Source organism: Bolinopsis microptera, chromosome 3 (genome assembly GCF_026151205.1).
Source record: "Bolinopsis microptera isolate Bmic1 chromosome 3, MBARI_Bmic_1.0, whole genome shotgun sequence".
Taxonomy (NCBI): Eukaryota; Metazoa; Ctenophora; class Tentaculata; order Lobata; family Bolinopsidae; genus Bolinopsis; species Bolinopsis microptera.
The window spans coordinates 10,468,260-10,484,532 of NC_087074.1; positions in this window are offsets into that span (position 1 = coordinate 10,468,260).

Sequence of the window (16,273 nt, forward strand, 5' to 3'; positions counted from 1 at the left end):
CAAGATGTGAAAATAGAGTGGGATCTTGAGTCGACACCTTTAGAAATTAAAATAATGTGAGCTGGGGAGTGACGTAAGTGGCAGTGATCTTTATCAGCTGAGAAGAGATTGCAGGATCAGTTCTGGCTCAAATTTCGAGTTTCTGAGATAAAATACACGTCGGCTTGTTATAGGGTTTTACTCATTTCTATTGATCCCCCTCTGCTCGTGACAAGGTTTGGCGAATTTACTCAAACCAGATGCAGGTGTAAGAGTAAGTGATCACTGTACGAGGTGGAGGTGCTCAACACCATGTTTCAGACAACGTGTGAAGCTAATGATGGAGCGATACTGGGACAGGACCGTTGGCAAAGATAAAGTCTTATCATGGACACAGATCTGAATACTACAGACCACAACAGGTGGACTAATATTAATAACAACAAAGCATTGGTGTAAAAAAGTAACAATAACGTTTAATTTATAAATAACACCTTGCTGATTTTTTGTAAGCTGTGATTTGTGTTTTCTGTTTTATTTCAAGTGTGTTATTTAAATAATATAACAACATATATAGGATTGTGCGGTATTAGTTTTCGAAACAATATAAAGCTGTTAGCACAGTCATTGAAATAGCTAAAGATAATGCGAAGGATTCATTACGACGACCGAAATTTGGCGGTCGTAAATTATTGGCGAAATTTTCGGAAAACGCCACAATTTGTACGTTATAAATGATGTTTTGTAAGGTAGTTTCTTTATGATCAAATTTGGAATGTTACCAATTAGCAGGCTATAATCGTTTTTGAATTGCACAGATTTTATTTCAGCTTATGTTTGGATCCCCCAGCAACATATACATAGCTAGGATGTGACATAAAAAAGAGCATTGTATAGTTTAAATATTCAGATTTGGGAATTGAATTTTAAATTCTCTTATTCGATAACATTAGTGGTGTTCAGCTTTAAGATAAATGATTAAGATGTGGTTCCACAAACATAGCTGTTCGTCTTTATCACCCAAGAAACTTTGTTACATTGAATTCTTTTCTGCTATTACTCAGTTCTACAAGTACACCTTAATTTTCCGCTTTATGAGTTACTTCTCTCCTTTTGTGATGGAAGCAGACACCAGTGGACTGTCCGCAACTTGTAGGCTTGCGAAATAGCTCTCATTTATCTGTGGACCAGGATATTTGTATCGCCTTACCTAGCCAACCGGCTTAGTCGTAATGGGATCCGTAAAAACAGACTTGATCTGTTATAGTTCTACATAGTAATGTTCTAAAACAAATGTCCAATTTCATCTAGACAATAAATAAAGAATATGATATGTGTTAACACATGCTCAATTATTACGACAAGTTATATGTATTAATTTAGATGTTTTGATGCCTCATGATGATCAATCACGCAATCGAAATGGTGTAAACAGGATTTAAACGTATAAAACAGTTGCTAAATTAATAATATCCGGCCTAACTTGTACAAATCCTTCTCTGCACACGGAGGGGTTAGTTATTAGGAACATCTTCAGAGTCTCGAGTTGCAACACTCAAAGCTGTCCAGGTAATTCAATCGTTTTATTTGTTTTTAACGAGATGGGATCTTCAGTTAATAAATAACAAGTTATATGGGGTGTAAAACACAAGGCCTAAAATTATTCGAACGTTATATGGATACTTTAGGATGTTCTGATGCGGTTTCTCTAGGAATTGGTGGGTATTGATAACTGCCCTATAATTGCTGATCTGCTGTTTAACTTTATATCTAAAATAACTTGTTACATTACTGTTTTAAACAAAAAAAAAGTTTTAAATTATTCAAAGGCTCAGTGAATGTAGTTTTAGGAAAGTTCAATCATTCTGTTCTGTACAATACTTAGAACGTGTATCTTGGTTATTCTTAATTATTTAATTTACTGTTTGCAAACGTAATACTATGACATAATGGCTATCGCTACATTGACACTGGACAAGGATCATCATTTCCTCGCCAAAGACAATTTTTCAGCGAGTAGATATTACCAAATAAGTTATGATGTTTTCATCGACGTGTGGACGGGGGATGTCGGTAGTTTCGTGCAAAATGCCGGGTAGCCAGGACTTTTATTTATTAATGGACAATATGTTCATTGGAAGTGGTGAGATTTTGGTTACACATTACAAAATATTAACAAGCATGTTCAGACGTTCTCACACAGAAAATTTTATTTTTGTAAGCACTATAAGGTTACAACTACAAGTTTTCATTTTTGTGAATTGTTAACTTAGTGCCTTAGTTAACAGGTTTAGTATTCCTTATATGAAATGTAGTAGATTATATAAGATCAATCTAACAATCATAAACATCATTGGTTAAAGAGCAGGATTCGGACGGTTTTAAGGCAAGATTTGGTAAACTTGTGCAATCAGAATATGATACCTATTTTTACTGTGTCCTAAAACGTAATAATTCAGGCTCACTATGATAGACGAATCGTCATAGGATGATGAATAATTTTGCAGTGCCAGTATTTTGTCGGTTTGATTCGATTTTATTTACCCATTTAATTAAATTTTTTAACATTGAAGAAAACAAATGAACGTTTAACGTACGGGTGTCAAGCGAACTAGGATATCGAATAGTTGTAAATACTTGTTTATAGTTCCTTAATGTAATATAAGATTTGTGTCGTTCTTGTCTTGAATAATAGTCAAAGCCTATAGATAGAACATGCCGATATCTTTCCGAATGAGGTATCTGTTTTTAAATTTTATTTCCTTTTCGTCAATAGATGAAGTGAAGAAGATGATGAAAGTGAACAGGGAGACAACCAGACTACTCTGCTGCAGCAGCCCTGTGAAAGTTCAGCTCAATTTACCTCGTCGTCTTCAGCTGTTTGATTGTCAATAGGAGACTTTAAAAAATTGTTTTGGGACTGAATGGTTATACGGTACAAAAAAAGATCTTAATGGTGTTTTTATCGGGGATGTGATAGAAAAATTATAACTCAAAAACCGACGAATCTATTAAATTTATAATCTATAAATAAACTTTTGTATTTAAACTTTTAATATTTTAGACAACTTTTATGTTTTATAAAAGATTAAAAGAAAGAGACTGCGAATTGGTAATTATTGTTATTCATTATATGTTTATTCTGAATACTTATTATATTTATTGTAATATAAATTTTTTCCCCGATCATGACCTCTTGTGTCAGGGACTAGGAACGTGAAGAAGCTTTTTTATTAATGGACCCGAGTTAAAATGTTATGCATTGTTATGAGGATGAGTGTCACATCACAGCTATAGCTTACACCAAAATCATCAACACTGAGACCATGGACACTTGTACCGGTCACCAAATTAACGACCACCAAAGATCTGAGTTTCCACTGGGAGAAAATATCGAATGATAATTAATTGATTAGAAGCAAGTAAAAGACTGTATCAGATTATTGATTAAGAATGTATTAATTGATTTGAATCAACCATAGAAATTATAAATTCTAAATTAGAAAATTAGAAATAAGAAATAAAAAATTGGAAATTAGAAATTAGAAATTAAAAATTAGAAATTAGGAAAGATCATTACAAAATTACATTGTGTTCAGATCCAATCAGTTTAATGAAAGTTATTCAAAACAAACAAATATAATATCGTAGATATAATTTATGGTTTCAAAGTGTGCACGGAATATGGATACTAAGTGAGCTACATTTAGGAAATCTTTCACGGAATAGATTATAAACAAAATTTCTGGTCTCAAAAAAGTAACCCTCATTAAATAATTTACTATATTGGACTATTCGTGTGTTGTGAAGGTCTGGGCTGTTTTCTTTGTTGCTTTATTGTAGACAGGACATCTTTAGCAAAAGGACTTCGTCTTTTTTTTAATGATGTCACTAAAAGGAGCTCGTTCAGGAGGTATATGGTGATTCTGTATGGAGCAGCAGATGAGAAGTGGCAAGCTCTGTGAAGATGCTTGAATTTTTTCCGCCATAAGCCCCGTTCGATATTAGTTTTGGGAGCTTGTCCGAGCATGTCGCCATGTGGTACATCGGGATTTTTGTGATTTTTTTTTCGGGTAACAGATGGTATGGTTTAATCAGCTGCTTGTAAACTTCGTTGTAGACTGAAGCTTTCTGTTTTCAAGTCGAGCTTTTTCCCAACTTTTGTTGGAACCAATTTTCTCAGTTAACTTTCCAACGATTTGGCTGTTTGGCATGGGACTTTCCTTAAGACAATTGTTCGCATAATTGCTCCTGGGTCAAATGCGTCGGTCACCAGTGGCGTAACGAAGGGCCCTGCTGACCGTGTTGCAGGGGGCGCGTCTTAGGGGGCGCCAAATTGTCGTTTGAATGTGGGACAATTTCGAAAAAACTTAATAAAGTCTAGCAAAACTGCCGCGTTTTGCTCAGATACCCATTTTTTAGAGATTTTTACCGGCGTATCCTCTGAAATCACCTAATTTGTCAATTCTAGGGAGGGGCACCAAACGGGGAGGGGGGCGCAACAGGGGGCGCCTTTTCGGCAGGGGGGCGCCAAAGGCACGTACGCCACTGGTCGGTCAGCCGTCTGATGTTCGGAACCAGGTCAGCTCTAGGTTTCTTTGCTTTACGAAAGCATGGCGAACAATCTGTACTTTCGAGAACTCTAAATTTAATTTTGCAATGAAATTAGAAAATTATAAAAAGCATTTAAAAGAAACTGAAGATATAATACTGACCCTGTTTGAGTGCTCAAAGAGAATAATAGGGGTTGAAGTCGATAGTTTTGGGTTTTCTTTTCACTCCATTATTGGTCCCGATCTGACATAACTAAAAGCCAGATGAGGGCTTTAACAAGAGTGTTAAGAACACGATTCAGCTTTAGCTGGCATATCAAACGTTTTTTCCTGATAATTTTATGGATCTTCATCACCGTACATATCTTGGTAACAAAAATGGGCTTCGGTCCCGACCCACTGATTATATTTTCTATAAACACCGGATACGGCTGTGGAACGAGGGTCGGTGTATTGATTCACCAGATGATAGAAAATTAAAAGTGTACTTCTGTGATTCTGATGTGAAGCAAGCTTTTAGGCCTGGATAGTGACAAAAGTGATCGATGAGAGAACCGGTGGGTGTGTTGGTTATTCTAAATCTGAAGAGGGATCTATCACGAATGAATCTGATCTCTTCATCTGCAAGAATGTGACGCCAGCGGGGTGTTTGTTACTTTGATTTAATCAATGGTTCTATATAAGCTCAGGTCATCCACAAAAACTCTCACTCAGTTCAGCCCACACTCCATGTCATAACTTTTAATTCCTGTCGATGATAAAGACAAAAAAGTCTGCATCAACAGTGCAGTTGGTTTTACCAACATAGACGACATAAGATCTCGAGTAATCCTATCAGAGGAATCGTTTTTCCAAGAGGATAGGAAAAAACTTGAAAAACGCAGCGATACACCCAGCGAGATTTTTGTGACTTCAAAGCCTGTAGGGTTCAAACAGACGAATATCTCGATAAAGAGCCAACGGATCAAATACAAAATTATTGGGAATGTGTAACTCTAGCAGTTAAAAACTGCCGTAGGCCCCATTTTAGTTGTCGTTTAGGCACAGTCAGTCAGGGATAGTTATGGGATTTGACTTGCGATAGCTTGCTACGACGACGGGGCCAAATGATGACTCGAGGTTATGAGCGAATCAGAGATCGGTTTCGGTCAGTATCCGTTATTGACGTACGTTGTCAGTGACGATGAGGGATTGGGAATAGCACGAGGGGCGCAACACAGCCCTAAACTGTGTGAAACAAAATATTTCTTTCATTTTGGATTGACGACGTTGCTGTTTAGAAACAAAAACATGCCAAACGCAAACCATGATTGACATTTGGACACGACGATGCACACTTTGTTGGTGGTCAGCTACTTGGAAGGGATTTTGCAGTTTAATAAGTTTGGATATTTCGGTGGAACCTCAGAAGATTTGGATATTCCTGGAACTTGTTGCAAAGTTAACAAACCGTCCGGAACTACCCGCTGTGTTTGAGATGCGAGCATAACTCAATACATGGATGGTGGGGGGTGGGACACTGAATTACTGACTTAAGGAGGCTTCAGCGTCTGAGTATTGATGCGCTGTCTCCATAGAACTCTATCGCATAGTCTGCCATTTTTCGTGTCGTTGAATCCGTTGTCAGCTCGGAGTTAGGCTATATCATAAGTCATGGCTGGTCCTCCCCTACTCTGCACCCCATGAGATGGATGGCAAGGACAGCGCCTATTCCACAAATGAGGAGATGGGCTCCTGAGCTGAAGGTTTTTTAGCACCTCCACAACCTATCAGGGTTAGGAGGTAAAACATGGGGGCCTCATAGACTGAATAAAATCTGGAAATCCCAAACTTTCTATATTTCCGCGGAATAACAAACAATGTTTGAGTTTACTTTACAAATATACGTACCAATCATTTATTATAAGCGTGATAACATCTAGTAAATGAGGTGTTACTAACGGAATTTATTTAATGTAGTTTGAGGAGTCCTCACTTTCCTCACGTCCACGAATGGCGTTTTTTTGTCGTATAATTAAATACGGTTGAAAATAACACTCTCGTCAACATATTGAAAGTTTATTTTCTGATCTACTTAATATTATACTAAAACCTACTTGAACTTTTATCATTTTAATCATTTGTATTCTAATCGTAGCTCAAACAACTTATACATCATTCATGCTTTTTGTATCTAACAGTAACATCAATCTAAAACATCTGTATCTGTAACTCTGTAAGACAAAATATTACAAAACGTATGTCTAGTCTCGGTAAAACAGAGATTACTGTGAATTCTACAATAATATGATTGTTTTTACTTCCACTAATCAAACAACTCGATTTGTCAAATATCTTGATCGACATTTCAGGGGTGATTCAAAAGAATTTTCGTATTTTTAATGTTCTAAAATTTGACAACTTCCATTAGTTTCGTTGCAGATCTTCTCCTCGTGAGTAATCGTATTCCGGAGATGGTCCCTTAATTCTGAGGGAGATACAATCGGAAGTTGGAAATTCTTTGGTTTCTTCATTTATTCTCACAGCAGCCACACATTATGACTCTGACCTGATAAGTACATCGCATTAAGTGGGGCTAGTGCGTTACAATTATGTTTAGCAATAGCCACTTAGATGATTGCTGCTTTCTTCTTTACATGTTTTCACTGGGGGCGCGCTTCAGCTGTTCATAACCGTCGCATTATAGCCTGGGGTCCCGGCTAGGAAATTCAGGTTTATTATATTTTTTGTCGCATCGATATCTGTGAGAATTAGCCGATAACGCGGTCATAATTGATTTTACAATCTTTTCATTATTTTGAAGGTATTTACCCTGGCTTTAGTAGCTTTGCTGGAGGACTTGATTGCGCTGATGTAAAGTCGGGAGGGATCGAGGTTTGATGATTCCTAGCTTCAGGTCAGTGGCTTACCGTATTTCAGCGCCTACCAAAGAATGTTTCAGTACGATAAGGCATCATTTAATCTTTTAATAATTATATATGTACAATTACAAATCGGAAATATCATCAAAAGATTAAATACGTTAACAGCCGTACCTCGATACCACACAGTTTGTTAGTATATGGCTTTCAGGCTTGTGGAGAAATTTAATGCAAATTTGTGACATTCGTAGATGAGTAGAAGCTATACCTCAAGCAATCGCAGCTATTTACTACCTGAACCTCTATTTACCATGGGTCAAGTTAATTAACAACATATCTGGAAATTGTTAAAGTATTAACTCAGGTTAAGATCTGTATCTAACACAACTCAGTTTATTACTGAAACTTCGACTATAGGAGTGAGACTGGTCTTTTTGGACAGCTTGCTCTTATAGTGTCCTTAAGCCTGTATTCAAAGCGGCTGAAAAATGAAGTTAATGTAATTAGGTCTTAAATTCTCAAGTCACGTCGCCTGACAGTAAGTTATTAGATAAACATGTGTTCTAACTGTATACCTACAGTGCTTACATGTAGTTACAATGGGGTTACCCATCATAAAAAACCTACAGGTTTCATTCTCCATTAAAGCGCAGGCTCAAAACTTGATTGCATCTCAAAATTATGGTTACCTTTCGGGTCATATTTATCACGGTCATTACTTTCACGCTGAAGACCTTAGCGTGAAAATAATTAAGTCCGTTGAAAAATCATAGCAGTGGCATTTAAGGTCGCGAATAATAAAAATCCGGTAATTATTTCCATTTATTGTAGTATGTGTGTTTCCCTACATATGCGTAGATATCTGTGTAGCCGGATTACTATATTAGTTTATTAGTATATAGGGAAATTATGATCATACTCAGTCACATTCTAGCGTTCAGCAAAAAGAGTAAAACACTGATAAAAAATCACCAAACATTTTCACAATTTTTTGGAAATATTTGGGCGGTCATGAGCGTGAAAAATTTGGTCCGTGAAAAAGTTGTCCGTGACAATTATGTTCGATAAGGTATTTACCATTATAACAAAAGAGCCCAGCGACTTCGTTAAGGAGGCAAGGAAGCTTGGCTTCAGTGTAGCGGGTGACAGAAGCAATGTTGGAAAAGGAAGTCATCGTCTCTTAGGACCAATACTTTGGTAAAGGGAAGTCCTCTCTGTCACTTTGTAGTGACACAGCTCTGCCGAACTGAAAGGGGAAACTTTAGTAGTACATGAATACGTGGTGTGTCTCACTTTTGAGCATGGACGCACTTTTTTTTTCCGTTGGCATAAAAATTGCTTTTGTGGTCTCACAAATTTTGAACATAAATATGGTTTTTGTTACCTTCAACAGATACGAGTCAAGTTGGAATTCTCACATTATAGCCATGTTGTTTGCAGACAAGTTGAGCCTCTCTATCACTCCATCCGTCATCAAAGAGCAGTCCCCATTTACCAGCAGCTCCAGTTGAGTCTGGTGTGGCTATCTCCGGATGTAGGGTTCCTGGGGCAGCTTGTTCACTAACTAGTGGTGATGTTAACTGTGGAGTGTAAGTTACAAATAGAAGGTTATAATGACATTCAAACCCAAAAACTGCAATAGATATAAGCATGAACAAATAGTATGCATTTTTGTTATCCTCGCTCTGTTCTATGTTTAATAACACTTTAACAGGATTAAATGCTCCCATTCTAAAAACACATTTGCACATGGACAGTTTAGCTACGATAGTTCAAATACGAATTTTTCACAAACAGGGGTAACAGGCCTGGCCTATTTGTTACCGAAGGCAGTGTTACCACATCCTTCTGGAGCTGTAGCCATCGTCACACTTGAAGTGTCAACTAGCGTCCTTCCTGTCCCTGCTTTGTCTACAGCTTTGCCGTTATCACTGTAGGGTTTTAGCTTCACATATGGGAAGTAAGTGGTTAGCGGCAAATAAACTGGTGGTGTGCGCTAAATACTGGGGGACGTTTTGTAGTTGTAAAAGATGGTTTTCAGTAAACTTAGATTAAATCCTATTCATGTTTAGTATGATTAAAAGCTGGTACAGACCTTCTTTCTCGCAGATGGGCAACATTCTCCCTCCTGAGACGGTACCAGTCTTCTCCATTGCCAACAGTCGGTACCGCAACAGGATGCCCTCTCCCTTCGCCTGAAATTTTTAACAATCGGCTCTTATATGACGGCATATTATAATAACGACCTTAGAAATAATTACATTACAATCGTATTAATTGCGTTATATTTATCTCGTTTTTCGATTCTGGGAAATGAACTACCATACTGAAACTTTGGGTCATATAAAAAGAATAGAATCCACACAGTCGATATAAAAGTAGTTGTACATCACAAGTACTTTAAACAATGCATTGAAACTGCATGGCAGCCAGAATTGATCAATGACAATCATCATTACTTTTGGCATAGAAAAGTTTTACAAGACAAATGAAAATAACATGAATCAGGAGTTTCTTTCCAATTCGAATATTCTGACACATATTTGATTTAAACATTTAATGACAGTAAAAATCTCATGTGGTAAACATAAAAATGGCGAAATTCTACAAAGTCCCAATGGTCTCCGGAGATCAGAAAAATCTTTGCTGGTTTAATTTATTCAGTCAGTTTACTTCATTAGTCATTCAAAGAGAATATTTCGAAATTTTTCTGTATCATCAAATTTCAGGACATCACGATAAATCTGTCATGACTGTATTTGCCTGACTGTCACAATCATCCTATGCTAGCTTCTGTCACTAATCTCTTCATCCTTGGAGACGCTTGCACGACCGAAACTACATGTGACAACGACTGTATAGAGATTGCAGGGGACGACGACTGAGCCTTAAAACGGTTTCGAAGAACCAAACTCACGCGTGTCGCTGTATTCAGATGTTTCAAACGGCCATAGTCCCTGATATTTCCGGTCAAAAATAACTTTGCAAAGAGCGCGAACCTCTTGTTTGTGAAGGAGTATATCAGAGGGTTAGCAACGAGGTTGAAAGATAAAATGTACATGTTCAGAGCATTGACGTAGCGGGGAATATTTGTCACTCCGGCAACCGGAAGGGCAAAGAGAACAACAGAAGGGATATATGATACTATGTAGACCCAGCAAATCAGGGATATCGTCTTCACTGCTTTAAAGTTACTCTCTCGGGTAGCAGAGTCTACGATAGCTGAATTAGCGTACACTAGCCGGAGAATGATGATGTTTGCTATCACTGTGATTATTGCTGGGATAAATAGATAAAATCCAGATATCATCCTCAATATCCGAAGGTATGTGGATACGTTATCAATGTTGTCCCAATCGAAGGGGCTGCAGTTCAAGTGTGAAGGTTCGTACTTTATTGTCGGTTTGATCCCTGTCAGACCGATCAGGGTTGTAACGTAGAATATCCAGACCCCAGAAAGCACCATCTTCAGACGTGAGGGTTCCATGGGGCTGTTCAGCGGGGACGCCAGGACCCTTACCCTGTGACATGACATGATCGCAATCAACATAGCCTCACAACAAAACGGGATGTATCTGAGTATCCCACAGTAACAAACAAACGTCCCCAACAACCACCGTTCTGTTGCCAAGGTAACTAACATTGGTATAAACTGGAGGAATGTAGCCAACATGTCCGCCACTGCCACGTGCTCGATCAGGATCACTGAGTTTGGTTCCATCCGGATAGCATTGTATTTGAGGGATCCTAGAAGTACAAGTGCGTTTCCTCCCAGACCGGAGATTATGACAAGACTGTTGTAAACAAGGAGAAAGGATTTGATTCCAGTGTGGTGCTCTCCCAATACATTGTCAAGGGCGGTGTGGTTGAGGATACTTTCCTCATCGACATTCCACATTCCTTCAAAAATTGTCAAGGTTACCTTATTCTCTTATTGAATAATGTCATTTTAAATTTATGATTGAGGGGCAGAGATACTGTAAAAAAGAATTACCGTGAAAATTAAAAATCGAGCAAGAGAATGTACTGTTGACTGTTGAGTGTTGGCAACGTAAGTCACTAAGGTAAATTAAAAATGGATCGCGACTTGAATTCTAGCAATTTCCGTGTTCTTGTCCATTATAAGATATAACATCCGGATCAGTCGATGAATAGTCATCAGAGATCCAGGAATTTCATGAATATACCACCAAACGAAGGCCGATTAAAGGGTTCCTTTTGTTCATCTAACAATTTTAATGAACAAAAGGAACTCCTAGATTACAAGCTATGATGGCTATTTGTTCAGACAAGATGTGGCACTGCTCAATAAACAGGGACATAAACAAACGCACAGTCATAAAGCAGTCTGCAGGGCCACGTGAGAAGGTAAAAGTACCTATTAAGTATTAAACCAAATAACGCAGAGTTGTATCATATGCTGACAACTGAAAGGAGGAAACAGAGCGGCCTTAACAACATAAAATATATTACAATTAGAAGAGAGCAAAGGTGAAATCTTTCGTCAAGTTACCTGATTATCTTTCTGCTTATGCTGCTCTTTAAAATGTCCAGAAAATAGAAGGATAAACACAATCAGGTAACGTGACGAAAGATTTCTCATTTGATCTCTTCTAATTGTAATACATTTTATGTTGCTGAGGCCGCTCTGTTTTCTCCTTCCTATCGTCAGTGCATGATATAACATTGTTCTATGACGTTTCAAACTGGATTCAAATAAAGCTAATCTTATAGTCTCAATTACGAGGGTAGGTCAAGATGAACAGTGAACACGCAGACTTCGAATGCAATTAAATCAAATTAAATTTTGGAGCGTTAGGTAACCTGAAACACAACAGAACCTGAAAATAATTAACTACGTCAACACATTCCTACAGTATGTACCTCAAGTATGTAACTGAAGTAGTTAGTCAGTGACTAGGGGCTTAATAATTAGTTAGTCTGGCCAGAATTTAGGAAATTCTAACAAAGAAAAGGCTCTTATCAATATCAGGAGAGGAATTATTCAACGTTTCAATGTGACAACATCGTATTTATGATCTTAAAAGATTTCTCAAATTATTTGTTATATTTTAGTGCTTATGGGTTCGAAAAATTTCGGTGCGAGTCAGAGTCAGATCCAAAATTTCAAAGTTGCAATTTTGAGATGAACTAAAAGAAAACCATTTAAATAAAGTTTAACAAAATAACAATAGCCATAATATAATCTTGCTCACTCTTGCTATTAGTATTACTTCTAATAATATATGGCGGTGTTTAAACCGGCATGAATTAAGCAGCCAAAGCTTTGTACTGTGAAATATCAGGCCACAACAACTATAGTACTCTAATTAGTCTAACACTCGGGTGCAATTATTATAGCGGCTGTTTACACATCAAATCACATCAGGTAATGTCAGCTACAGTAGACAATGGATCAGCCGACACAGGAAATGGTATAATATCACAGCTACGCTGACGTTCTCCTTATTAATAATAGGGAAAACGTCAGTGTAGCTGTGATATTCATCAAGTCTTGATTGATCATTACGGCCTTTTTTCGTAAAGGATCGTATTTATATTGGGAAAAAACCTCGTATATGGTTTAGACAGAACGCCAACTTATATAACATCGTTGGAACTTCGTTTTACTACGAATACAAACAACCATTCATGAGGAATGGCATTCCTTTGGAATGAATTGAACAATCAAGACCAGAATCACGATTAATACGCATCAACTGATCGGACCATCAGAATACGTTATTGATAATATTTTTAATGCTTAACGAAAGAATCGGTCTAACAAGCGTGATTGCAATCTGAAAACGGTTTGATCGCTGAAGCTATTGAGTTTGACTTATAACTCCAGGGGGTCACCGCAGACGGTAGAATCTGCACTGCAGATGGTGCACATGATCAAGCTAACACCTGAACAGGTACTGTTCTCGCGTTGCAGTATAAAGTACAATATAAGAAAAAGGTTATGGAAGTAAAAAAATCATCAGGTTATCATCAAAACTGATCACGATCCGGAAGTTTATCGTAAAATACTCATAACTTCATAAGCTCATATAATCGACTTAATAGATGCCCAACCCTAAAAGATCAGGATTGGAATCTTTCTGACATGAGTTCATTGAATAATATCACTTTCAATTATAAGCCCACATTTTCCGTAATCGTTTTCAACTACCCTTAACTTATCAGCCTACTGTCCTAGGTCCCCTTCTCTTCCTCATCTACATTGACGACATCTTCTCCGTAGTCAAGCACAGCAAGATCAAAGTGTTTGCAGATGACTCGAAGCTCCACAAAGATATATCTTCCCATATCGATCGCATCCTTCTCCAAGAAGATCTTCTCTCGGTTGTGAATTGGGCTGATGCTAACAACATGGAGCTTAACGAGGAAAAGTTCCAGCTTCTACAACACGGCAAACTACCGGACTTGAAGCAGCCCTACATCTTACCATCTGGAGAGACTCTTAAGGGCTCTGACCACGTGAAGGACCTGGGTGTCTATATCGACCCAGACCTCAACTGGCGCACTCACATAGCGATGAAGTCTGCCAAAGCCAGAAACATGGCTAGTTGGGTGCTACGCACCTTCATCTCCAGGGATGTAGCGACCATGATGCTCCTGTACAAGTCCTACGTACGATCTCATCTTGAATACTGCTGTCCTCTGTGGTCTCCTCACATGCAGTGCGAAATTATTAAACTCGAAGCAGTTCAACGATCCTTCACTGCTAAAATCCAGGGTCTTGGAAATCTCAACTACTGGGAACGCCTCCGTCGCCTGTCTATGTACTCCCTTCAAAGGCGGCGTGAGAGATACACTATCATCCTAGTTTGGAAGATCTATAACAATCTCGCTCCAAACAGCATGAACATCAACTTCCGCGAGACCTCACGATACGGAACTACGTGTATACGACCACTAGGGTCCTCCAAGTACACAAGTGTCAATAACCTGAGGTTCAACTCCTTTGCCTCTAGAGCCTCTGCACTGTACAACGTGGTCCCTCCCGCCATCAAGTCCCTCCTGACCTTGACCACTTTCAAACCCGCTCTTGATGCTTTCCTCAATGAATTCCCTGACACTCCACCAACACCTGGGTACACTGGACAGAACAGGAACTCAATGCTGGAGTGGGCCGGTGGCACGTGTCTCTGACACGCTACTACATGGCGGTGGAGATGCAAGACATTCTTGGCCTGGTAGCACTCTAGCTCGGAACCCAACCCAAGTAACCCAAGTAAGTAAGCCTCTTTCGGAAACAGTTGTGAGGATTAAAGATGGTTCTGATATGAGCAGAGGGCAGCTGACAGGTAAATTATTAAAAAAGTGTAGCTTGTCGTAGTTGTGGGCTTATAAACTTAACACCAGCGCCACAATAAAAATCACTGACAAATATTTTTATCAATATCAGTTTAAAACAAAATATTGCAACAGAATAGATTGAATAGAATTCTTTTGTCTTTTTGTCTAACTTACAAGACATATTTATAACGTACGAAATGTGGCGGTTTTCCGAAAATTTCGCCATATTTTCGGACCGCCAAAATTTCGGTCGTCGTAATAGAATCCGTCGCATTATTTTTAGCTTATTCCAATAATTGTGGCTTCATCGATTCATTTTGTTCTTGAAAAGTTAGTGATATGATGGTGGGACAAATAAACACAATATTCCATGATGAATTTAATGTCAAGTAATACGTTTTAAATTTACAATAAATTACATTTATGTGCTAACATAAACGTTTTATAAGAGACTAAGTCAAGATAAACAATTTAATACCAAACTCAATAAGTGAAACTGAAAGAGTCGAGCCGGACCCCTTAGAGGAAGATGAAGAAATCGATTTATAAGTTTTATTTTGTTTCAACATTATTTTACCGATTTTTAGAAAATTTTGAATTTCCTTTGTGTCAGAAAACAAAATGATGAAAAATACCCTTATTTTCTGTGACGTCCGAAATGTGACGGTTTTTGTTCAATTTCGCCATATTTTCGGACCGTCAAAATTTCGGTCGTCGCAAATTGGTCCGCCACAAAAATGTCTTGTAAGGTATTCCTGCCCAGCTATAAGTATAAATGGGAAACAATCAGAAACCAGAATTTCGCCGCGGTTACATCATGAACGATCAATGAAGAAGAAAAGAGTGCCGTAGACACTTTTGTCTTAACACAATTAGGATCGAAAACAATAAAGCAATAAGCAGTCCAAATTTTGGGCATCCAAAATTATGAACGGCCCAAAATAATAATCATGAGCAGTTGTAACGGCTAAATTGCTCAAATATAAGGATCGTTTTAAAAAATGCATACAGTACTATATATATGGCTACATAATATTTACACCTAACCCCCGAAAAAGAGGTGAAACAAGTGCAGCTCCTGATCCTCTCACAAGTCAAAGTGTCTCACTAACTGAGATTTATAAAGTTACTGTTAACTATAATAACCGCATGTAAATGATATAATGAAAGTATCGTGGTACTGCAGGTAATTGAGCGAAACTATGAATTACATAAAGAGATCCTGTAGGTTCATCTCCTCCTGAGACTTTTGTTGATAAACGCTAGCCATAATATTTTGACGCCCCCCCCCCGCTCTTGGTGTATTAATTAATCCGTGTAATTATAATATATGAGTGTCAGATAACAGGAACAGCACATGTACTCAAGGTACAGTGGATATGAAATTTCCCGTTTGGCTGGCACGATGGCTGGCTGACGAGTGAATGCAGCTGCCTTCCAGTGGATGGGAAATTTCCCGTTTGGCTGGCACGATGGCTGTCTAACGCGTGAATCAGAATGCAGCTGCCTTATTTATACGACTATGCGGCGAGATATTAGCTCGTCATGTTGTTGATTTGTTGCGTTTTGATTTTT